The 24,050-nt window shown below is 55.7% G+C and overlaps 1 protein-coding gene and 1 long non-coding RNA gene across 12 annotated transcripts in view; one reads left to right on the forward strand and one right to left on the reverse strand.

Moving 5' to 3' along the window:
* Positions 1 to 7,009, reverse strand: part of GTF2IRD1 (GTF2I repeat domain containing 1) — a 100,361-nt gene extending 93,352 nt beyond the window's left edge. For all 10 annotated transcript variants that reach the window (XM_081053350.1, XM_081053347.1, XM_081053342.1 and 7 more), the window contains exon 1: positions 6,884 to 7,009. The gene's annotated coding sequence lies outside the window, so the exon portion shown is untranslated. The remainder of the gene's footprint in view (positions 1 to 6,883) is intronic.
* A 187-nt stretch (positions 7,010 to 7,196) lies between these two features.
* LOC308499989 lies at positions 7,197 to 22,602 on the forward strand. 2 transcript variants are annotated; one of them, XR_013993664.1, is made up of 3 exons: positions 7,197 to 7,661; positions 10,064 to 10,158; positions 18,321 to 22,602. It is a non-coding gene; the product is annotated as an uncharacterized lncRNA (long non-coding RNA). The 2 variants fall into 2 exon arrangements; XR_013993665.1 differs by having other exon boundaries at positions 21,956 to 22,527.
* The last annotated feature ends 1,448 nt before the right edge of the window (positions 22,603 to 24,050 follow it).

Genomic DNA, 24,050 nt, shown 5'->3' on the forward strand with positions numbered 1-24,050 from the left:
GAGAACAGTGTTTCAGGGAGTGGCTGGCCCCAGGTGGGCATGGCCCAGAATTAGAGGGAGGATGTGGTTGGTTAGCCCACTTGCCCAGAGGGCTGCATCCCCAGCTGGGAGCCAGGGCAACCACCTCCTTCCCAAAGGCCCTACCTCTCCCAACCTGGGCCTCTCCACTGAAAGCTGCCACACCTGAAAAACCAGCTCCTAGATAAACATGATAGAGACATCAGACTGGCCCAGTCACAAGACCCCCTTGGAGTACGCCAGGACCACCCTGGAGCTGGGTGGGTGGGCAGGCATGGGTCCTGTCTGCTTAGGGCGCCACCCAGTAGCGCCCAAGGGCTCTTCTGCACGGGCTAACCTGCCACATTCTTTGTAGGCTTCCCACTGAGTACAGTCCACAGGTGGGACTGAGGAGTCCATCTTTTGAGGACACAGGGGCTGGGGGGGCAATGGTGGGGTGCAGGGAGGAGGTGTGAGGGCAGCCCAGCTCATCAGGAAAAGTCAATCATTTCTGCACAAAAAACAAAGTTAAAACCAAATCTCTCAAGACACCCATGCGAGTCAGACTATGCCCAGGAGCTCCCTTTCCTTCGGGAGTCCTGAAAGACCAACGATCTTGTTGGACCCCATCACTCATGCACTGCCAGTTGTGACACCCACCTGGGAACCCTGCAGGGTTTCCAGATGGTCAAACAGGCTTAGCCAATGCGGCAGCCGATCAAGTCACACGCAGCGGGCAGGTGGCAGAGCTGGAATGGGCCTGACTAGAAGTTTCTGTGACCAACTGAAATCTTAGCGCTGCATGCACCAACATTCAGGAGGAAAGCCACTGTCCGTGGGGACCAACCACAGGCAGCGGGGCATCCCAAACCTAGTATTTTATTCAGAACCCTAACAGGTCACTCAGACAGAAGTGGACCTACTCCGGCCCAACGGGGGACACACGGAGCTGGAGGCCCACACGTCCCTACCTCCTTCCCCTTGGCAGCCCCCACGGCCCTCCAGGGTTCTGAGGAATCCCACGGCTTCGGTTACCCGAGCTGAGTCTCACACTGGCCCTGTACACCAGATGCTCTGTTCTCCTATTTACAAATGAGCAAATGGAAGCACAGAGAAGTGAAGCCACTCACCCAACGTCACACAGCCCTATTGTGACTGCCCTCCTTCCCTATCCCCAGAAGAAGCCCTGCCCTTGTTTCAGGAAAAGTTTTAGCCCAAGCTAACAAGCCACAGGAGACCAGAGACACATGGCCAGAGACCCCCAGCTTCCCAGGGGAGTGGGGCACACAGAGAAGGGCAGGACACCCCAGGGCACAGACAGCTCCCCTCCCTTCAGGCCAGCCCCCGCCCCCCAGCTGTCCTGGGCCCAGAGCATCAATTGTTCCAGGAGCCCACCAGCATGGCGGGAGGATTCAGCCCTGAGGGCAGTCACAGGCAGGTGTAATTTCATCGGGCCTCACTGTATGTGTCACCAGACCCGGAGGATGAAATTCCAGCTCTGCGGACAGAGGCATGCAGTTCTGCTTCAGGTCAGCTCTGGGTGGGGGTAGGGTGCAGGCAGTGACTTGGTGAAAATGAGAAAAGGGCACCCCGTCCTCTGGGTGGTCCTGAGCCAGAGCTGGGCTTGTCAAGCCAGGTGTGCTGGGTCTCCACCCCAGGAGAGCGGGTGCAGCTATGTGGTGGCTCCACACAACGGAATACTACTCAGCAAGCAAAAGGAACCTGATACAATGTGAGAGATGCATTATGCCCCACGAACCAAGCCAAACAGGCTGCAAACTGTGATTGCATTTATGTGATACTCTGGAAGCTGCTATAGAGACAGAAAACAGGCCAGTGGTTGTAGGGGCTGGAGGAGGGGAGCAGAGGGGGCTGGCTACAAACGAGCTTGAGGAGACTTTAGGAGGCGATGGGACGTTCTATGTCTTGACAGGGGCTGGGCCACCTGAGCACGCATTGGTCAATCTCCGTGGATGGCATACTTGAGACCTGGGCATTTCACTGACTGTCTTTCGTCCCTCGGCAACTATATAACAACAGGTGGGTGAGCCCCACCTACCTGCGGGCCTGCAGCGGGATGCCAGCACCTCAGACCCCGAGATGTGCTGCCTCTGCAAGTCTCCCTGGCTGCTGGATTGACAGGCGGATGGACAGACACAGACCCCTCACCTCATAAAATGTGAAACTTTGAAACTTCACAGACCCCAACCAGCAAACAGGCCTGGCCCTGTCCAAGCCTCCAGGAGAGAAGCCTGAAGGGTCTCTTCCAGCTGTGGACCCAGCTGCTCCTGCTCTCAACTCCCCTGCCCTCCCCAAACACAGCCTGGCTGAGCGCCCTCAAGCTGGGACTTCTCACCTCTGGCTTCCCAGCCTGTCTCCACTCCACACCTGCACCAGGGTGACCCACATACCCAAGAGCAGCTGCAGAGTCCCCACAATGCAACACTGAGCCCCTCAAACCACAGTGCCACCTTGGGGCTCAGGCAGGACGGGGGGGTATCAACTCCATGTTACATGTGAGCATATGCCTGGACTGGTGGCAAGGACACATGAGCCATGAGACCCCGCCCCTCATTTCCTGGCCATGGGCCCCTCCCCCCACATTCCAGGGACCTAAGCACAGGCGCTGGGGGGGTCTGGGGGGAGGGTCCTACCTCAGATGGCGGCATGGCAGCAATTCCCAGCAACCACAATGCTGTACTCACCTAGTGTCCCTCCAAAGGGATAGCCCCTCACACCTGTGACTGGTCCAGCAAGGACCTTCTCCTACCAGGGGCTCCGGGGACAGAACCTCCAAACCTTGAAGGTGAGCATCCGAGAAACAGCCTTCTGGTGATCAGGTCTGGCTCTGCAAATCTTGACTGCAAATGTCCTTGGCAACTTCCCTCTTCCCAGCATCTCTTATTGTGCCGTATGAACCAGTGGCACAGAAGACAAAAGCAGGGCTGCACAGACTGGGGACCCTGAGCGCCCCCACACCACCAGGCCTAACAGGAGATCTGCACCTTGGACCAGAGACTGGAGAATGCCTAACCAAGGAAATTGGAATCACTGCTGCTGGACTCAAACACACTCCATACCCCCCCAACCCCACAGCCTCCCACGGAGCCCTGACCCCAGCTCAGGCCCCAGCCACCTGAGCCCCGCCCTCCCCAGTCCTCAACAGATAACACAAGACCCCCAGTTCAGTCTGAACTTTAGATAAACGATGAGTTAAGTTTTCAGTATAAGTGATGTCCCCAACACCACATTATCCATTGCTTATCTGAAATCCAAATTTAACTGGGCGTCCCTATTTTTATTAGCTAAATCTGGCAACCCGAAGCAGGTGGTCCTGAAGGAGGGAGACAGGTGGGCATGCAAACAGCTCTGGGTCAGCCAGGCCCAGCTCCAGCCCAAGAGGAAGGACGTTTGGAAGAAGAGCTCTCCTCTCTGCCTGAGACGCGGCCACCAGTCACCCCAAGTCTGGTATGAACCAAGTACAGCCCACCAGCTCCTTCAGGAAATCTAATGCGCCCCGGAGAACAGAGGCTGAGCCGCTGGCAGCACCCTCCCCCCAGGTCTCCGAGCTTTTGCTGTCATCACTATAAGCCACAGCACAGAGTCTGAAAGGACACAACACCGGCCCCGGTGAGCTTCAGGATCAGATAGTCCCAGCCAGACATCACTGCACGTGAGGGACCCACCAACACCTACACACAGAAGTCTCCATGGTTATCCTGCTACCAAGGGGCACATCCATCCCACTGGAGGTGAACTGCTCAGGTTCACCTCCTCCTTCTCCCCCCGAGTCAAACCCTTGCCCCAACTCTGCCCCTGCTTATGAATTCCTGCTGGGAATTCCCTTCTAGTCTCCCCAAGGTCCACGGCTCGTGGGCCCACATCCTAGGAGGTCCTGAGCCCCGGGCCCAGGGTCCTGCTCTGCTCTCCGGTGTTTATGAATTGACCCTGCAGGTCTTGTTCCTGGGTACCCCCTAAGGCCTCTGTGGGCCCCATCGTGCTGGCACATGCACCTGGATTGTCCCAAAGAACCTGACTGCGTCCCTGGCTGCCGGCCATCAAACAGAGATGCACGTGAATGGCCAAGAGTCAGAGAACTGAGAGAAGCGGGATGGATGGTGATACCTGGGCAGCAAAGCCCAGCTCAGGTTCAGAAGACACAGGCCAGGAAAACAGAAAGAGGAGGCCTTGGGAAGATGGTGAGCAGGAAGCTCAGACAAAGACCCTGGGATTCCTACCACTGTGGGGGACCTGCCCCAGAGACCGGAATTTAAGAACAACAGGAGACTCTGCTTAGCAATGTGGGCCAAGGCTCTGGAGCAGGACTTCATTCATTCATTCATTCACTCATTCAAGCAGCCACTCACCAAGTATTTGGGTACCAGCCCTGGGGCACCAAGGAATCAAAAGCAAGTCTCAGTTCCTGCCCTGTCCCTAGGGCAACTGAGAAGACAGTCATGTAACTTCTAAGTGAGATCAATGTTGGTACAGAGGAAGGACAGGATAGCATGGGGACACAGAGGTAGCACCTTGGCCAGCTCTGGGGACCAACTCAGGCTTCCAGCCTGAGGACGTGACAGCCAGCTAAGACCAGACCAACGAGAGGAAAAAAACAAATTCTATAACCCCTGCCTCCCAAACCTAGCCAGGCACGGCCATTACAGGAAGTTCACCTCAGGGGAAGGGTGGGAAGAACCTTCCAGGTAAGAACAGCATGTGCAAAGGCCGTTCAGGAAAACCACAGGATTCAATGAGGGGCCCCAGGAAGCCTGTGTGGGCAGATGAGAGCTGCAGGAGATGGACCAGAACCGAGGATGACGATGAAGCAGACGCGGTCTGTGGTTCCAAGGTCGCACTTAGGGCATGATGGCCCCAAACCATCAGCCACCATGTCACCCTGAGATCCTCACCTAGGGTCTCTGATAACCAGTCCACTACCAAACTGTAGCCACCCTGGCTGCTGGAGACAGGCTGGCTGCAAGCACAGCTGCCTCCGAGCCCCCTATGTTCACATCTGCCTTCCCAGCTATTTTAAGCACTGTCACCGTGTCAGGGGCTAGCCCAGTTCTGGGAGACTGCCTTAAATGAACACATAAAAAGTATCTGTGATTAGTACATTGCAATAAATGTCCCTTCCTCCAGCATCTAGAGAACAGCCCTCTGAAGTAGGTGAAGTGTGCCCCTATGATGCTGTCTTCAATGCCCAATTTTACAACCTTCCCCCCTGAAGTTCTCCCACATTTGGATGAGCGGCTAGAGTTCCAATCCTCCTGGTTTCCGCTGCTGGGGCCCTCTGGGACCCACTGAGTCAGAGCTGCGACTTTCTAGGTCACCCTCAGAGCAGGCTCCACAATGGGGTGTGGTCTTAAGCCTCCCACATCCCAAAAGCAGGTTGGGGGTTCCAAAATCCTATCGCCTTGGGCCAGGCCTGTCCCTTGGTCCACCGGTCCCTGTTCAGGAGAGGTAAGTCCACCTCAAACCGTCCTGGGCGCTGCACTGGGTGGCTCACAAGGGCCACCTTACTGACCCCATCCTTGCTGTCGCTGTCCTGTGCCCATCCCCTCCCAGCCAGCAGCCACCAGCCACCAGCCTCCCAGCCACCGCTGCCTCCTGCTCCAAATAAATAATCGATGCTGGTGCCCTTTCCCTTTGGGAATGACGCTGCTGAAATAAATGGGCTGCTCTGAGGCACCTCCCAAGCCCCGAAGCCCAAGGCCAGTACTGAGGAGCGCGCGGTCCTAGCCACCGGGGGCCCAGACACACAGAGGAACACCATGGCCAGAGAGGGTGAGAACAGCTTCTGGCCACCCCTTCCTTCCGCCTGAGCAGTAAGAAGCTCCGGCAGGTGCCTGCTCTCCAGGCCTACCCCTCACCCTGCTGCCAGGCCCGGAGTAATCACAGGGCAGCCCCACACCCCACATCACCAGTACCACCCTCCATCCGTGGCCAGTGCGTCCCCTGCGTGCCCAGCAGGGAGACCCCTACAAGCTGTGCTCCCTGACCCTGGCTGTGATGGGGAGCCCCCAACCCCAGGTCTGGTCCTGGGAGGCTGGGTCACAGGGCCAGGCTCCAGAGCCCCCTCCAGCACCGCCAAGAGGGCACTCTCAGATGCACGGTCATCCTCTGGACCAGGGCATCATCCCTTTCCCTAGCTGAAGGTGGAACTGGGGGCTCGGGAGAGTGTGAAGCCATCGTTCCCAGGGATTCAGGATGGGGGGTGGGCATCACGCACCCTGTGGCTCCTCCACAGCCTGGCCTCCCCACCCATCTGCAGAACTCAGACACTGCCCACAGATGGGGCGCCCCAACTTGCTCCTCTGAGCCCTTTGTCCCCCCCCACACACACACTGCCATCCTCTGGGACTCCTGCCCCCCACTAGTGGTTCAGATGTTACCACTCAGGCCAGCCCCCTCCCCGAAGACCCAAACAGTGTGCTGGGCCAGTACTCGCTGTGTTAGACTCAGCCTGCGAATGGGGGGCACGGGCCAGGGGATGGCCCAGCCCGAGGAAGGCAGAGGTGGGGGGACCGCGGCCTTCCCAGCCCCCTCGGCTCCCACACGGGAGCGCCCGCCTCACGGGCAGCACAACTGACCTCATTCGCCAACTGCAGCAGCCTGCGGGCGCCCGCCGCCCGCCCGGGGCGCCCCCCACCTCCGGAAGGGCCGGGGGTGACAGCTCGCGATTCCCACACCCTCCCGGCAGGTGGGGGCGGCCGTGCCTCCCCTCCCCCGGCCCGAATTATAATCCCAGTCACGTGCCTCGCAATGCCCCCGAAAGCCGGACCCGGATTCTGTAACACCTTGAGGGGGAGGGGCGGGGGCCACGGAGGTTGCAGGAGAGGGGAGCAGGGCCCGGGCGCCCGCCCCCCGCAAAAGTTTCTCCTACCTTGGAGGATCCCCAAGCGCTCCTGCCGGCGGCGCCCCGGCCCCGGCCCGCGGCCAGGACGCAGCCTCCTGCCGCTGCCTCCTAATTAATCCGGGAGAATGGGGGACGGCGCGGCGCAGGAGGCGCGGGGCGGCGCGCGCGGCGGGGGCGGGCGGGCGCGGGGCGCGGGGCGCGGGGCGCGGGCCGGGGAGGGGGCCGCGCGGGGGCTCTCGGCCGGCCGGGGGGCTGGCGCTCGGCGGCCCCCACCCCCGGCGCGGGCTGCGGCGGAGGGCGGGGCGCGGCGCGGGGAGCGGAGCCGAGAGCGGGAGCGCGGGGAGGCTCTTTGTTCTGTAATCCCAGTAAGATTGCCAGCCATTCGCCCCGGCCCTAATCCCAGCCCCGCGCAACACCACCCTCCATTGGCTGCCATTTACATACGGGATTAGCCCGCCCGGCCCGCCCCGCGCCCTGGCCTGGGCACCGCGGGGGGAGCGCTGCGCCCCCGCCCCGCGCCCCGCGCGCTCGCGCCGCCCCAGCGCCCGCCGCTCAGGGGGCCTGCGGGAGGCTGCCCGGCGAGGCCCCTCCGGGGCTTCAGTGCTGGCCAGGGACGGATTAGGAAGCCGGGGCTCAGAGACCAGGCTGGAGGGTCAAGGTCACTCAGCGGGCGCAGGGAGGATCCCAGGAGAAGAGACTGGGGCCTGGAGGGACCGTAGGCCGGCGCGCGTCGTCTGGAGAAACCGAAGTCAGCACGGCTGTCACTTCTGCCTTGCCCAGGTTATCTTCTGGTGGCTTGGCCCAGGTACCTCTTTCAGCCTTTGTCCCCTGGCATGTGAAGGAAGGCGGTGGCATGCCCAAGGTCGCGGCACATGCAGTTGGACACCGCAGGTCCCATCTTGTCTCTGGGCAGCCCTCCTCCCGATCCCCTGACCCAGGTTTTTGCCACCAATTTCCCCCACCATACCAGGCGTCCTTCGGAATCAGGAAGCACACTTCCCATCTCTCCAAGGCCATACATGTTCACTCAGCACAAGGAGTGCTCTGAGCCCTGTGCTAAGCCCTTGCTATGCCGGACATTGCAGGGAGGGACACAAACCAGGCAGGCCCCAACCCCAGGGAGCTCCTGGCCTGGATGGAGAGAGCCAAATGTGGATTGGGAATCTACTCGGTCCTAGCAAAACCTGCAGGATCTCTCCCCAGTCCCCTGGGGCCCTGTTGAACACATGGTGGGCACTTGGTTAAGGCTAACCTTGGCTGGCCAGGGCTCCTCCTGGCACGCCCACAAGCCTACCAGACTGCGCTTTTCCCTGGCAGGCCATGTTGGCAATGCCCAGGCCAAGGCTGAGCCTAGAGGGGCTCCGGTATCCCCTGGATGGCTTGCCCACAGAGGGTATTGGCCGGAGAAGTGGGGATTAGGAATGAGGTACACTCGCTATCCCGTGCCGCCCCCGTGCCGCCTTGGAGTACCTCCTCCCTCATCACCAGGAGGTATCTTGCTGTGTGGTCCTTAGACCCACATCCCCACCCGCCCTGGGCTGTCCTTGCTATGGTAACGTGGCCGAGGGGAAGAGCCAAGGTCGGGAGCCCGACTGTTCATGTTCACCTCCTGGCTCTTCCTTTCACCACTGTGAGACCTAGGGCAAGGCAGTTCGTCTCTCTGAATCTCCACTTCCCCCGTCCTGCAGCCTCTCAGTCAACTGTAGCGTGGCCCCAGGGTGGATGACAGTGAGGATGGGCTCCCTGGCGTCTACTAGACGCTGGGCAGAGTGTGTTCAAATAGCTGTTTTTACACCAAGCCTAGAAGAGGGGTCCTATTGGCCTCGTTTTACAATGAGATGAAGTGACTTGCTTAGGGCCATACATGTGAGTGACACTGTTGGGATTGGCTCTATAGTCCTCATTTTGCCCATTGTCCTGTGGTCCCACCATCACATCTGTACCTGCCCATGAGGTGCTGATGGTAAGGCATGGCCTCAGTGGGCCTGGCCGGGGGAAGCTGGTCCCAGAAAGAGCTGGCTGACTAGGCTGTTGGTTTCTGGACCCTAAATCCTGGGGCAGAGTGCCAGAAGCCTCTGGAGCCAAAGGCCTAGACAGCTGAGGCTTGGTGTGTGCTCAGTACTGCCCTCTGCATGCAGAATCCAGAGCAGCAGCAATACAAGTGGAGCACTGGGGGTGAATGCCTCCACTCTCCTGCCTCTGGGCTGTCTTCCCAGTGGGAACAGCCCTCCTGACCCGAACCATGTCCAGGCAGAGACTGTGGGCAGTGTGGCACAGCAGAAGGCCTTGGCTTGGCATGTCTAGGCCCCGTTCAGCTGCATGTAACTGGGGTATAACGAATGGCTCCACATTCACTGGCTGTGTGTCCTCAGCCAAATCAATTGGCCTCTCTGGGCCTCAGCTTCCTCATCTGTAAAATGGAGCTAAAATAGTCCTTCATAAAATTGCTGTGAGGATTAAATGATATACAATACAGCAAAAATGTTTAGCGTAGTGCCTGGAGTATATTTGTTGCTTCATCTAGGGACGTCAGGCTCAGAGTCTGCTTGAACTCTTCAGGAATGGGCAGCAGTGGCTCCCTCAGCTGCAAGGAGAATTTGATTGAGAAGTCCTTGCAAGTGGCTACTCCTCACCCACAGGAATTTATCCTGCCAGCCTTATGAAGCCCATTTGCACTGGCCCTGCCGCTTCCTGCCCCACACCAGTCCAGGTCCCTGCCTACTATGCAGGTGTGGAAACTGAGGCTCCTCTCGCTGCCTTCTTCTTAACAGCCTTGAAGCCACAGGACTTCTCCCATTACAAAGCCCTTTCCAGCCCTTTCAATGCCCTTGTTCACTTAACCATGTGGGCCTAACAGTACCCATTTCACAGATGGGAATGTAGGATGTAGGGTCATTTGCAGAAGTGAATGATTGTGTACTGGGGCGTCCTGTTTCCCCATCAGCCCAGGAATGACCAAAGCAGGATGTTCCAGGTTCTCTGACCAGCAAACTGCATGCCAGGGAGAACTGTCCATATGGACTCAACCCCCTGCTTCCCTGCGGTTTGGGCCCAGACCTGGGTCCCTGATCTCCTCCATGTATCATTTCCTTTCCCACGATTTTGGGCCAATTCTGGCTCTTTGTTCCTTGAAGGTAAGACTCCATGGGGATAGGGAAATAGACAACCCAGCCATCCCCAACAAGGTAACCCTTCTCTGAACATTAGGGCAAGCCCAGAGGGAGCCTGGAGCTGTGATGCCCTGTACGTGACCACAAAGGACTAATGATGAGGACAGTGAACCCGACACCCTCATCTTTGGGGTAAGTACCCTGCTGTACCGAGAGGCGAAAGACTGACCTGACCTGACCCTGACCTCAGGGTGAGCGGCGGGGGCAGACCTCAGGACTCCTTACCCCACCTGCCACTCCTTTTCACCATCTCTATGGCTTTCCTTGTATTTTCGTCAATATGATTTTATCTGGTAATTGCTATTTATCCTTTAAAAATGAGATGAATGCCTCTGGAATCAACGACCCCTATTTATTTTCAGAGCAGCGTATCTCTTATTCCATCATGGAAACCAAAGGGAAAATGAAATTCGATATTTGGAAGTAGACTTTCAAAGACAGAACAGCGTGCAGGACCCATGAGACAAGGGCAGATGAGGTGGCCATAGAGCGTAGCCTAGATGTTAACTGTCTCTACCGGCCAGGGCCACAGGTGTCGTGTGGGCTGCACGGGGCAAAGGGTAGTGATGCGCTTGTTTGGGAGCCCCAGAGTCTGTGACTTAAATCTCCAGCCGCCTTTCCCCATGAAGGGCCACTCCCAGGCCTCCTGGCATCTCCTTTCATCCGTCTGGGCTCTGTTCTCCTGGAGCTTTGTCTCCATGGCTTGTCTAGGCTGCTGAGGACAAACCATTTCCTTCACTGAGGTCTTTGATCAGCAGAGTGACCTCTTAGAGTCCTCCAAACCTTCCGGAACCCCCCAAAGAAAGCCCTAGTGTTGGGATTTTAGGCACCCTGACAAGCTGGAGCGGGGACAGCTGGGACGTAGGGAGGTCTTCCTTTCAGACGTGGGCAGGTCTGCAGCCAGCCTCGCAGGCACTCGGCTTGGCCCTGGGGAGTAGTTGAGGGGAGCGCTGGCCAAAAGTGACCCACAAATGCACGCCGCAGAGGAAATTTTAAATTTCTTTGTAGCCACGTTAAAAAAGTAAAAAGAAACAGGTGAAATTAATTTTAATAACGTATTTTATTTAACTCACCCCATCCAAAATGTGCTCATTTCAACGTGTAATAGTTTAAAAAATTAAGATACCTTACATTCTTTTCCTTACACTAAGTCTTCGAAGTCCAGTGTTTATTTTACACTTGCAGCGCGTCTCAATTTCGATGAAACAGACTTTATTACGTGACTCGTGGCTGCTTATTGGACTATGCAGGTTTGGGGGATAGTTTTCCAATTCTTTTTAAGCCACAGCGCCTTTTTCCAGTTCATTCTCATATAGAACCTCAGGTATAAGAGGTGCATATGGTGCTGCTCTGGGTGGGAGCAGGAGTGAGGGTCCTGGAGCTGCCCTTATCAATACGACTAATAGCAATAACTGACGTTTATTGACTCCTTACTCTAAGCCAGGTGTGGTGCTTAACGTTTCACATCAGGCCCCTTCTATGGAAGAAATAGGCTCAGAGAGGTGCCTGAGGTCATGTCTGACATGCCGTCCAGAAGTGGGTATTACTGAGGCTGCCGTGAGGCCTCCCTGACCCTATCTGGGAGGGGCTGGGACAGGGGGGATGAAGGCATTGCCTCTTATGTAGCCCCCCACAAGGGACCCCTGCTTTCCAGGTCCCAGCACCTCCAGCCTCTTACCTGGGCCCAGCACCTCCCCTCTGCCTCCCCCCCCCCATAGCCTCCCAACCACAGCAGGAATCAGCAGGCTTTATTTTCTAGCAAATACCAGGCAGCTGCTCTGCTAAGCAAATTTAGTTATAAATCAGTGAAGATTTAGGACAACTTCAGGGCCAAAAAAGGAAAAACAAGGGAAAAGCACTTCAAAGCAACTTCCCCAGACACTCAGAAAAACAAGGTCTGTTGGAGAGCTTTGGGGGGACTTCTCCTTGGTGTGTGTCTCAGTGGAGAGCCGGGCGGAGAGGGGACACCAAACAGCCAGGCACCCTCTACCTGCTAGAAGCCTAGCACAGCAAGAAGCTAAAACTCAGCTGCATCTTTAGGGTGGTTTCTTCTCTGAGCCTCAGTTTTCTCACCTGCAGAAAAGGTTGTGTTACAGCCCAAGGCCTACAGTGAGTTCAGCCCCAGCCTAGAGCTTGGCACACAGGTAGGGATCAGATGTGGCAAGTGGACGAGCTGGAAGTGGGGGTCATGTGAGAGCATCTTCCATCTCAGCTCAGCTGTTGACTTTGGGGAACCTGGGCCTCAGTTTTCTCACTTGTATGCTTGTTAGACGCGCAGGTCCAGCTCCTTCTAGGAGATGCATTGGCTCAGATGTGAGGGGTACAGAGGTCTGGGACTTTGCATTTGTACAGAGTCCCCAGCTCTTTGCGACACACATTCCGGTTCAGGAGTATTGAGCTTCATGCTCTCAGAGCCATTTGAGCTCTGGCATCTGTGGTCTAACCACACAGCCACGCGGTGCCGGCCCACAGCCACCTCCCTTATGCCACAGGGCACTCAAGGCTGGCTCCTCTGTCACAGGCTGCCAGACGAGCCCTGAGGAGGTAGGGCCCTGATTCCATGCCAAAGTGCCCCTCTGCCCCAGGCATCATGTACACTCTGTCCCTGTTCCTGGGAGCTCTGGGCCGGCAGTTATACGTACAGCAATGAAGGGGCCCTGGGCCCTGGAGCTGAAGGGGCACCCGACTCAGCCTGAGGAGGGAATGGGGATTGCAGAGGCCCATGAGGAATGGCAAACCAACTGGACAGCCCCGTCCAGCCTCCATGCCAAAGACCCACTGGCTCAGGGCCCCAGCACATGCTAAAATAGTTCTCTCCCACCCCAGGATTATCTGGGAGCCCAAGTCCCTGCTGCACCCCCACCCCCCACCCCAGGAGGAGACATCACAGAGATCTCCCTTTTTTCCCCACCAGCCTTTTATAGCCCCCACGCCCTCCAAGGGAAGGTCTGGCCCAGGCTTTGGAACCAAGTCCTTGCTTTTGCAGCAGGGAGGCCTTTGTATGGCGCCTTTGCATGCACAGTCCTAAACCTGCCTGCCCCCCAAGCTCAGCTCCTAGTGGGTGGGGTGGGTGGCCCGGTCAGGGCGGTCAGGACGGCTGAGATCAGATAGGGATCAGATGTGCCACGTGGACGAGCTGGAACTGGGGGTCCTGTGAGATCTCAGCCTTCCTGACTGCCCTGACCGGGCCACCCACCCCACCAAGGCCCTCAGAGAGCACCTGGCCTGATCACAACTTTACATTGGGTGAGAGATTATTTCATCCCTGTCTAACTCATTAAATTCTAAGCTCATGTGAGGGCAGAAGTTGGGGCGGGGTAGGGGGAGCTTGTGCTCCTCGGCAACCCCAGCCTCCGGCCGGGCCCACAGTAGAGTTCTACAAACAATTGCTGAAAGAGTGAAGGTAAGAAAATGGACATCATCTGTCTGCTTTCAGGTGACTTGTTGGTTTCTATTTCTCTCCATCTGTTTGTTGCTGTTTTTAGGTAGCTCCAGCACAATGTGTGCATGGGTCTGTTTCTATGTCCTTGTTTCTGCCTTGGCCTCTGTCTCCCCTCCCATACTCTCTCCGTATCTGATCTCAGCTTTCTCTCTTGATTGTCTCTGTCTCTGTCTAAATCAGCTCTGTCTTTCCTGTGATCTCGCTGTCACTTCTCTCTCTCTCTCTCTCTCTCTCTCTCTCTCTCTCTCTCTCTCTCTCTCAGCCTTTATCTCTCCCAGCTATCTCACTCAGGTCTGTTTGTCTCTGCCTCTGGGACTCTGTCTCTCTCTGTCTCTGGGGGTCTCTGTGTCCATTGCTCTCTGCATCTCTCTCTCTTCTCCTGCCTCTGTCTCTGTCATCTCTGCTGTCTGTCTCCTCCTCCGATTCTGTCCGCTGGAATCTTTCAAGAACAGTGAGAGGCATGTAATTGAGCTAGGGCCGTCTCCATGGTTGCAGCTGTGGAGTAACTGAAAGATCAATTTGGAATGACTGTCTCTGTAATAATTGTGCCTTAATAGTTTCTGTGAGGCATAATGGGGCCCTGTGTGAGGTGGCCAGGACCGCTCTGGGACTCTGGCAGGGAAAGGCCACCCGGAGCCCCCAGTATCCCTGGGCCAACCTCTAGAGGGGACACTTGGCCTTGGCTAGAAATAGAAGGGGGTGGGATCTCACCCCCCACACACCCTCCCAGAGGTTTTCCTGCCTCTGCTCCCACCGACTGTGCCCCGCTTCTGTTTATAATTTATGCTTATGATCAGAATTATCAGCAATAATGATAACATGATTATAATTGCCGAGCTGCCTGGCTCAATTGCAGCGCTGTTGGTAAATATTATGATAGAGAGTAGCGTGAGGTCACTGCCTTCCAGAGCTTGAGGGACGTGTGGGGAATAGGAGTGCCACAGGGTTGCATGTCCCTCCCCTGCTTCCCGCCAACCCACCCTCTGCAGTTGTCCTCTGCAGACAACTCGCTGATTGACTATTTGCTCATCCATTTTAATACCCAACAATCCTCCCCATGTCTAACTGAAACCATCCCTGCTGTAGTCTAGGCAGTAGCCACTTAGACGCCTGAGGGCTGTGGGGCACATCATCTGTCACCCCACCGACAGAGGGCACTCGAGAGCTGTGGTATGACTTCCACCGGGAGGTGAGGCAGCCTAGAGAGGATGGTTCTTCCACACCTGAGTTGGATTTCATTGGTGACTTAGTGCCCCAGGAGCTCAGAGGTGGTCTGAAGGGTCTTGGCAGAGGGCTAAGGAGCAGGACAGCACCACTGCAGTAGGCACAGGTCCTGGGAGGCGGGACATTCCTGGCATCCAGAGACCCCCTTTCTGCCCAGGAGAAATGAGGCTGGAGGCCCAGGGTAGGAGCAAGGACTGCAACCTTCATATGTAAAAATAGACCCTTTAAGAGAGCCCACCCAGATAATCCAAGGACGGGGTGAGATGTGCCAGCTGCTGCCACCCAACAGCCCCACTCACTCCACCTGTGCCCCCCAACAGCCTGGAATCCCCATCAGTCTCTGCTGCTATGGAGTCCGTGTTTCGAAAAGGCTGGTGGGCTCTGATAGTCTATGAGGCCGTGAGCAAGGACAGCAGTGCCCCAGGGGAGGGTCAAGGCAGCAGTGAGGCCATGGCCGCCCTGTGGGTGGTGAGGAGAAGCTGTTCTGTCTGGGGACTCTGAGGCTCAGAGAGTCTTGCCCAGCTGCACAGAGCAGCGCGTGGCAGGGCAGGATTTGTCCAGGGTCCGTTTATGGTGACTTGGAGCCTCCCGGACAGGAGGAGCCAGCCACGCCCTGGGCCCTGATGGGCTGCATTATTCATAAGCCTCACGTTCCCCCTGGGTTAAACATTGAGAAGGAGCGTTTCAAATCCACTTGCCTGATCTGAAAATAAATAAATGAGCAGAGAGTGCTGGTGCTCATGGAGACGGTGGGCCCAGACTCCTCAGAGCCCTGGAAAGCTCACAGATGGCCTATTTCTGTCCCCTCACCTGCGGCCGCTGAATGGTGGGGCCAGAGATCCATGAGCTTGGCTAACTGGGCAGAGCCCAGAGAGGGCCTGAAGCCCCTCTCTGCCTACTTTCCCTGTCCTGGCCCTGGGGCAGCCCAGCCCCCAACATCCCACGTGACTGTGGCCCTTGGGACTTGTTGGGTTCTGGGCAGTGGGTACAACCTCCATGAACTGGGAAGCTGATCAGGCCCAGAGAAAGCTTCAGCTCCTTGCCAGAATCAGGCTGATACACTTAACGGGCGCTATTGTAGCCTGAAAAAATAAGGGGCACCACGCTGCTGGCTCCGTCACCTGGAAGGTGCCCTGAAGGTGCCCCGCTCCCCGACCCGCCTCCACACTTCTCCAGAGGAGCACATCCCACAGGAAGTCCTTAGCACCTCCATATGCCCGGAACTCCAGGGTGGACCTCCCAGAGGGCGCGTCAAAGAGGGAAATGTTAGTTTAGTTAAATCCACATTGATTTTAAAAAGGAGGTTAGTGCTCTGGACCAAGGTCACAGAAAATGACCCTGGTTTCAATAGCAAGAGGGCAAATTGCAAACTGTCCATTTGAAGGTCAAGAGGGGTTGTCAAGTGGTCAGGGATGGGTGGGAGCTGCACCTTCAACTGGGCTGCTCAGATGAGGGAGGAGAGGGGAAAGTAACCCAGGTGGAAAATGTAGGAGAATACGTTCAACTAACTCATCAGCTCAGGTCCCCAAGGAGATGGGCATAGCGTGTGTCCTTGTTCCCTGGGTGACAAAGGGGTGCAGTGTACCGATGCAGGGAGCCAGGCGCTCACCCTCTGAACGTCCTTTCCAAAGCCCCATAACGACAGGTCCCATCCCAGGGCCCCACCCCGCACCAGGGAGCTGAGTTTGGGCTGGATTTCAGCCCTCTTCTGCCTCTCGGCACAAACCGCCCAACCACTGAGGCCCTCGCCTGTCATATCCCCCAAGGCTGAAGGCTGGGACCCTTGGGGATCTCAGAGGGGCATTCAGGTGACAGAACGGGACCATTTGGTCCACTCCGGAGCAGGGAGGCAGGAATTGCTGAGCTACTGCAGGCAAGTCCCTTCTCTCTGAGCCTCAGTTCATTCATTTGTATTAGGCTCGTGCAAAAGTAATTGCAGTTTTTGCAATTGTTTTAATAAAACATGAGGACTTTATCTAACATTTTGACAAATTTGTCTCCATTCTAAATGGTCTAAAAGGGGCCAGCTAACCAGAACCAAAGGGAACCCAGAGATAAAGAGAGCTCATTGGCCCAGTGGTTAAGAATACAAATTCTAGCTAAGCCCTTTCTAGCTGTGTGTCTTTGGGCAAATAACCTCACCTCTCTGTGCATCAGTAACCTCACTGATCACATGGGGATGAGGAGTTTGCCCACCTGGAGGAGGTGCCATGAGAACTAAATGAGTTCCTGAGTGCTAAAGGATCAGAATGGTGTCTGGCACGTAGAAGGATCCAGGGCATTAGCTGTGAGGCCCCCACTCCCGACCTTGGCCCCATCCCACTGTAGCCTGAGGGACCCTAGTGGGGTGGTGGGCCAGACACCTGAGAACACAGACACACTGGACGTCTAGACCGGCCATGCCAGGCTTCAGTGGTCTGGCAGGCTGTGGGCGGGCGAGCCAGGCTAAAGTCCAGGTCACACTGAGCTCACCAGGCCTCAGTAGCACGGGGTTGCCCCCCAGGCAGCCCATCACCCCTAGGACCCCAGACAGCATCTGCTCAGAGCGGAGCCGCTTTCTAATTTGTTCAGAGCCCACCCGCTCAAGGCCGCTAGCCCCCTGCCCACTGGGCTCTCCTGAGAGGTGCCCTGTAACACTTCTGGACATCAGAGCCTCCTGCCCAGGCTCCCTGACAGCACCGTCCAGCTTGGAGAAACAGTTTGTCCAGGCCCAACTTAGCCCAAACCCCGCTGAACCTGGAGCTTCCTGTCCGAGCTTCCATGGAGCTTCCATGATGCCCGAGATCGTCTCTCCCTAAGCTCCTAGTCATTTCCAGTTAGCTGTCCCCCCCCAGGCCTGGACTCTGGTCTGTCTTGTTCTCTGCTGTCTGTCCTGTACCCAGAGCACTGCCAGAAGAAGCTCAGTAGATGTGTGTTCATTGAATGAGGGGGAAGGAGCCTGTCTAAGGCCAGGACTGGGAGCACTGAGGACCCCCTCTCTGAGGCATGGTCTTCCACCCTCTCCTGCTCTGGCTCCTTTGGGGCCGGTGCCAAAGGCCTCCTGTAGCTGCTGCTCAGGTGGTCACACTTGCCAGGGCAGGCCCGGCACTTGGAGAACCCTAAGGTTCCTGGACAGATGACCACCAGGTGTCCTCAAAGCCCCTTGTCTGCCAACATTCTGTTCCCCTCTCCAGGCCCAGCTCTCATGTCGCCGCCTCTAGGAAGGAGTCTCTAATCTCAGGCTGGTCAGCCACCCGGCTGGGCCCCTGCAGGCCCCCAGTACCTCTGCTCAATCTGCTTTGCAGAGAACTGGGTAAAGAAGAAAATACCACACGAGACACGCTTCTCCTCCTGCCTGGCCCCTGAATGGTTCAGCCCCAGGGCTGGGGCCAGCTATATAACTCCAGAACAAAAACATGGGGTACACTGTTCAAGAAGCAGGAAAAATGTGTCCTTAAAAGTATTAAAACATAAAACGTTTTCCTTCGGTGGTCTCTCTTTTGACTTCTCATGGTGTTTTGTTTGTTTTTTGATTTGCTGTTTGATGTCATTCTAAGTACAGAAAAATAAAAAATTTAAATTATTCACATTTTGACATCTCATTCTTTTTTTCTTTTAACTTTTATTTATTTTAAATGTGTTTTTCCAGGACCCATTGGCTCCAAGTCAAGTAGTTGTTTCAATCTAGTTGTGGAGGGCGCAGCTCACAGTGGCCCACGTGGGGATCGAACCAGCAACCTTGTTGTTAAGAGAACTGCGCTCTAACCAACTGAGCTAACCGGCCGCCCCGACATCTCATTCTTTACCATTCATTTTTATGTTGTTCAGTGCCAGTCTTGAATGCAGCTATAAGAACATTTAACTTGTATGTAGAATCACCAAATTTACACAATTCATATTGTGGCTTGTACGTACATATATGTATTTCATTCTCACACTAACAGTGGAAACACTGCACAAAAGTAACTCAACTGTTTTTATTTCACTTCTTGATGCAAAACTATCACTCTGCCTTTGGCTTATGATATGTAAGGAAGGACTAAGAGGAAAAGAAACTATGAGTTGCCCTATCTTTCCTTTTCCTTCAGTGTCATCATTTTGGCTAATACGGAGCAGTAACAATTAAGAAAGGATATGATGGGGTGCCTTGGTTCTCTGTGTTTCTTAGAAAGCCATTGCCTTCCTCCTGCATTTGGAGCAAGGTTTGGTTTGAAGAGAAAGCAGGGCCTCTCGTGGCCCCCAATGGTTCCTTGATATGAGATACCTTGTATTTGCTTGAGTCTGGGTCCACCGAAATTCCCTGCCCATGGGGCCTCAGCAACGCTGTATGTGAATATGATGGCACAGAAGGGACAAACATGTCCTGAGTACCTGCCCTGGTCCTGTTCCTGCTCGCTGTCACGTTGGATTCACTTACAGAACACACATTCAAAGATAAAATTATTAAGAATTTCAAGATGGCAACTGCAGAGCATTAAACCAAGCGTGGAACCCTGAGCACAGGACCTTGTGTGGCCCAAGAAGCTGGCCCTGCCAGCGAGAGCAGTTCAATGCCTGTGCTCAATGCCTGTTTGCACATCGACCCTCAGGGGTGTTGCTTTTTTCTGCCAGAATCCTAGGGGCCAAGCTCAGGCTTGCCTCCCGCCCCACACACACTCCACCGAAGGCCAGTCAAAGCTATTGCCCCCAGCATGGTCTCCCTGGGTCATGGGCCCAAGTTTCAGCTTCAGGAGCCCATTTGCTATCCCCCACTCACTCCTCTCTCCCAGAAACTAGAAACCAGAAACCTTTCTCCCCACCCCTGCTGCTCATGAGTTGTGCAGCCTTGGGTCGCTACCTCCCCTCTGTAAGTCTCAGACAGCAGCGATGCCATGGGCTTCCTGACTCCCTCTCAGAGCTTGCCATTGGCCACGCTGGTGAGGGGTCGGGGGGGCAGTTGTCCTCTCTCATTCACCTCTTTGCCACACATGGGGACATTTTAGCGGACTGTCAGTGTTCACAGTCACACAGCCTTCACTGGCCCCGGGGCTGGGGCAGCCTGGCTCCCTTCCCAGGTGGAGGGTGTTCATCCCACAGTGCACTGGTTTCCTTCCCAGTCGGCATTTCTGCTGGCACAGCCGTATTTTCAGCGCTGGCACTGTGTTCGTATTTAGGTCAGGCCTATTTTAATTCCACTGGGACTAATGCTGGGCTGAGACCGCTTTCCGGGGCTGACACGGAGAAGTACTGGGTTGGTTAAGCCCAGCTGGGCTGCTGAGAGTTTGGCAGAGGGAGGAGGGGAGGAGATGAGGAGGGAGGCAGGGGCAGGTGGCCTCAGCCCCCAAACCCTGGCCCATCTGGGGCTCACACCCTGTCCCAACACACACAGCTGGTGAGGAGGAGACATGATTTATGTTCCACCAATGTGCAGTATGATTTTGGCAGGTGATGCCCTCTCCTGCCTCGGTTTCCCCGCCTGTCATGAAGGGCTGCTTTGATGATGCTAGCCAACACGTCTAGGTCCTTGGCTGCCTGATTAAGAGCACAGGCTGCTACTGGCTAGCCGTGTGACCCTGCCAAGTGATAAAACCTCTCTGCTCCCAAATGTCTCCAGCTGCAAAATGGGGATAAAAATAGGACCAGTCTCAAGAGGATATTGGGAGTGAGATGACAGAAGGCACGTGAAAAAGGTGGTCACGTGGCCCCTGCCTAGTACTCTGTAACTGCTTGACAGGAGGTAACGGGTGGTGGTGTTATATTTATTACTGGTCATCCACGCCAGGTGCCCTCACCTCTCAGCCCCTCTTCAGCCGAGACTGAGCCTCAGAGGCCGGGTGCTCATTGACATTCTGACCACCAGGCTTCCTACCCAGGCTGAGTAAACCTACCCCACGTCTATCACCAGATCTGGTAATTAATACCCTTGACGGTTTTTATTGGAATGAAGCAGGACCTGCACATGACTTGCTTTTTAATTAATAACCAGGCCTCCTCACTCCCCTCCCTCCTCCTTCTGTCCTTGAGGACAGGCTGGGGTGGGGGCCCAGAGTCGCCCAGGCCTGTTCAGCTACGTCTGGAGGGAGGGGTGCAAGGCAGGGCACAGGGAGGCAGCCCTTGGTCATTTCCCCACATACACCCCAAACCTTCCCTGTGCAGGACAGGGAGCCAGTTCTGGGTCGGGCCGGGCCCAGGGGATACCCAGATGTGGTCTCCGACCTCGGGGAGCGTGAAGCCCAGGGTGGCCAGACCCACAGACACATTGATCCCAAGAGCAGGTGCTACGGAAGTCTCTGGAAGAGCAGAGCTGGAAACAACCAGCTTGGCCTGAAGGAGCTGGGAAGGTGCCTTTGAGCTGATGCCTGAAAGATGACGTAGCTCTCCTGGTGGGAAAGAAGATGGTGCTGCTCCGGGAGTGGCCTGTGCAAAGGCTCAGAGTCGGGGTGAGGCTGGCGTGATGAGAATGGGCGCTCCTTCGGCTAGAGAAATGGGGAGTGCTGGGGACATGGTGGGACAGGAGGCTGAGGGACCAGGCAGGACAGGCCTGAGCACAGGACTAAGAGCTTAGCTTTGTCCTGATGGCAACGGGCAACCTCGGCAGGTTGCATACAGAAGAGTGACATGGTCATACCTGGTTGTTAGAGTCGCTGCTTGGCTGCCCAGTGTGTGGAAGGCACTGGTGGGAGTAGAACTGCAGCGGGGACGCCTGGTTATTAAAGCCACAGTTGACGACCAGGCTCGGAGGCCTGGTCTCCCCACCAGGGGCCCAGGAACCTGGACCTTCTCAGAGAGTCTGGCCTGGCAGCCTCCCCCTACTCTTAAACTTACCTCCTTCCTCCTGCTATTTTTAATGTAGCATCTTGTTGAGATTCAAATGAGCATCTCCAGTCTGGGCTTCTTTACATAATTTGTCTCAATTAACATTTTCAAGATGCCAATTAAGACAGCACACACTCCCAAGTAGGGACCCCGTCACTCTGGAAGGACCTGGCTTCTCAGGAGAGGAACACACTACCCTCGTCCTGAAAGCCAAGTCCCAGACAAGGACTTGTTGAGCTTGACCGAATGTGCTTGGGCAGGCCCTTGGCCTCTCTGTGCCTCAGTTTCCCCATTTGTGAAATGAAGGGGCTGGTGGCATGATCTCTAAGGGGCTCTGCCCACTCCTGGCTCAGAAACCACACATGGTCTGCTTTCCCCCTGGCAAACTTGTGAGGATGAACCCATTTAACAGATGAAGAAACTGAGGGACTTGCCAGAGGTCACTCAGGGCTTCAGTGTTGGAACTGACCAAGTTCTTTCACCCAATAGGGTCTCCTGAGTTCTATGGACTCCCAGGGTGTTTGGAGAGACCAGACCTCCACTGCAAAATGATGAAAGGAAAAGTGAGGCAAGCCAGAGGCACAGTCCCTGAGGGCTGGGGCAGCCAGGAAACCCTTTTTTGTTCCTCTGGTTTCAGCACCAATTTGCCTCCCTCAAGAAGTCTTCCCAGGGCCGTCCCAGTGGCTCAGGCTGTTAGAGCTCCACGAAGGCTGCCGGTTCGATTCCCACATGGGCCAGTGGGCTCTCAACCACAAGGTTGCCGGTTCAATTCTTCGTGTCCCACAAGGGATGGTAAGCAGCGCCCCCTGCAACTAAAATTGAACACGGCACCTTGAGCTGAGCTGCCTCCCGGATGGCTCAGTTGGTTGGAGCGCGTCCTCTCAACCACAGTGTTGCCGGTTCGACTCCTGCAAGGGATGGTGGGCTGTGCCCCCTGCAACTAGAAAACAGCGGCTGGACCTGGAGCTGAGCTGCGCCCTCCAACGCTAAGACTGAAAGGACAACAATTTGAGGCTGAACGGCACCCTCCACGCCTGGGATTGAAAGGACAACAACTTGACTTGGGGAAAAAAAAAAAAAAGGCCTGGAAGTACACACTGTTCCCCAATGAAGTCCTGTTCCCCTTCCCCAATAAAATCTTTAAAAAAAAAATTTAAAAAAAAGAAGTCTTCCCAGATCTCTCGCGTCTCTGAGCTACTTTGTCCCTTACTGTCCCTGTTGCCCACCATCACCTGACCCCACAGGTGGTCCTCTTCTCCCAGGATGCTCTGGTCTCCTTGCTGGACAGGGCTTCACTGAGGACAGGGATGGAATCCCCTTCATTCCTGGTTTTCTTGCCTCCTAGACCCATATGTGACTTAGCAAACAGGTCTGGCAGTCCCTGGCTGCCTGCATTTCCAACAATTGGCAGGACACTCCACGTGCGCTGGACATGTGAATGAGTGCCCACAAGGGTCCCCCTTTCCTCAGCTGGACTGAATGTACGCCAAAGGCAGGGTCCAAATTATCGCCTCTTTTTGGCCGACAAGTCCTACCCTGTAGGGCTAAGTTTACTGTTGGGACTCAGTAAAGCATTTGGGGATTTAGGTCACTTTGCTTCTCAGGTCCGTCTCTCCTTGTCTGGAGAATGAGAAGTCACATGTTTTTATGGGGTGTTGCTGTGTGCAGGGCACAGTGGTAAAACCTGGGACCCACAGAGGAGGCAGATGGGACCATCCTCGTCCTCTCAGAACTTAAATTTAGTTGGGGAGACAGACACATCTAGGAATAAATACCAGTTAATTAGATGGATGCTCTGAGCAGGGTAAGTAGCAGGCCATGGTGGGAGAGACAGCAGTGTCTGAGTGTCTGAACCGCACCTACGAGGCTGAGGCCAGGCTAGGAGAAGGCAAAGCCTGAGCACAACCAAGGAGACAGGTGACAGTGCAGGAAACATCAAGAATAATGAGTTGTCCAGCTTGACCCAAAAGTGGGAGACAGGCAGGAAAAGGGGAGCGGTCGCGCTCTTGGAGTTGGGGGGACCTCAGTTGTAATGTTGAGGGGGCATGGCACTTTTACCCACCTGGCTGAGACTGTTGGTATCCTTCCCATATGCCCTTGGCCAATCTGGAGTCCCCTGCCAACAGCTTCCCAAAACTCTCTCTGAGGGCAATGTCTGGCCCCAGGTGAGTGCCTGAACACCCTGGGGGGCCCTCAACCATTGAGGGGCGGGAGCTGGTGACTGACCCCCCCCCAGCAGCCCTGACTCAGTGGGACGATCCTGAGGCATGTTGTCCCCAGCTCTTAGAGGGTCCCTGCTCGCTAACACTTTCTTCACTGGCATCCGAGTGTCACCTCCCAATCACTTGCACCTAAATCGTTGGGGAATCCAAGAGAAGACAGCCAGAATTTCCCACTTCTCTGGTCAGGAAGGGGAAGAGGTATTGCAGACAAGATGGGAGGAGCCACCCAAGAGGGCAGAGCTGCGGGAGCCACGGGGAAGGGAATTGTTTGCAGCTGTAGAGGGTGAGACGCCCGGAATGTCAGGGTCTGTGGGAAACAGTGGCGTCTTCATCCTTTCATTTGTTCTGTTATCTGGATTGCA

This window comes from Rhinolophus hipposideros (assembly GCF_964194185.1).
Source record: "Rhinolophus hipposideros genome assembly, chromosome: 7".
In the NCBI taxonomy this organism is placed as follows: domain Eukaryota; kingdom Metazoa; phylum Chordata; class Mammalia; order Chiroptera; family Rhinolophidae; genus Rhinolophus; species Rhinolophus hipposideros.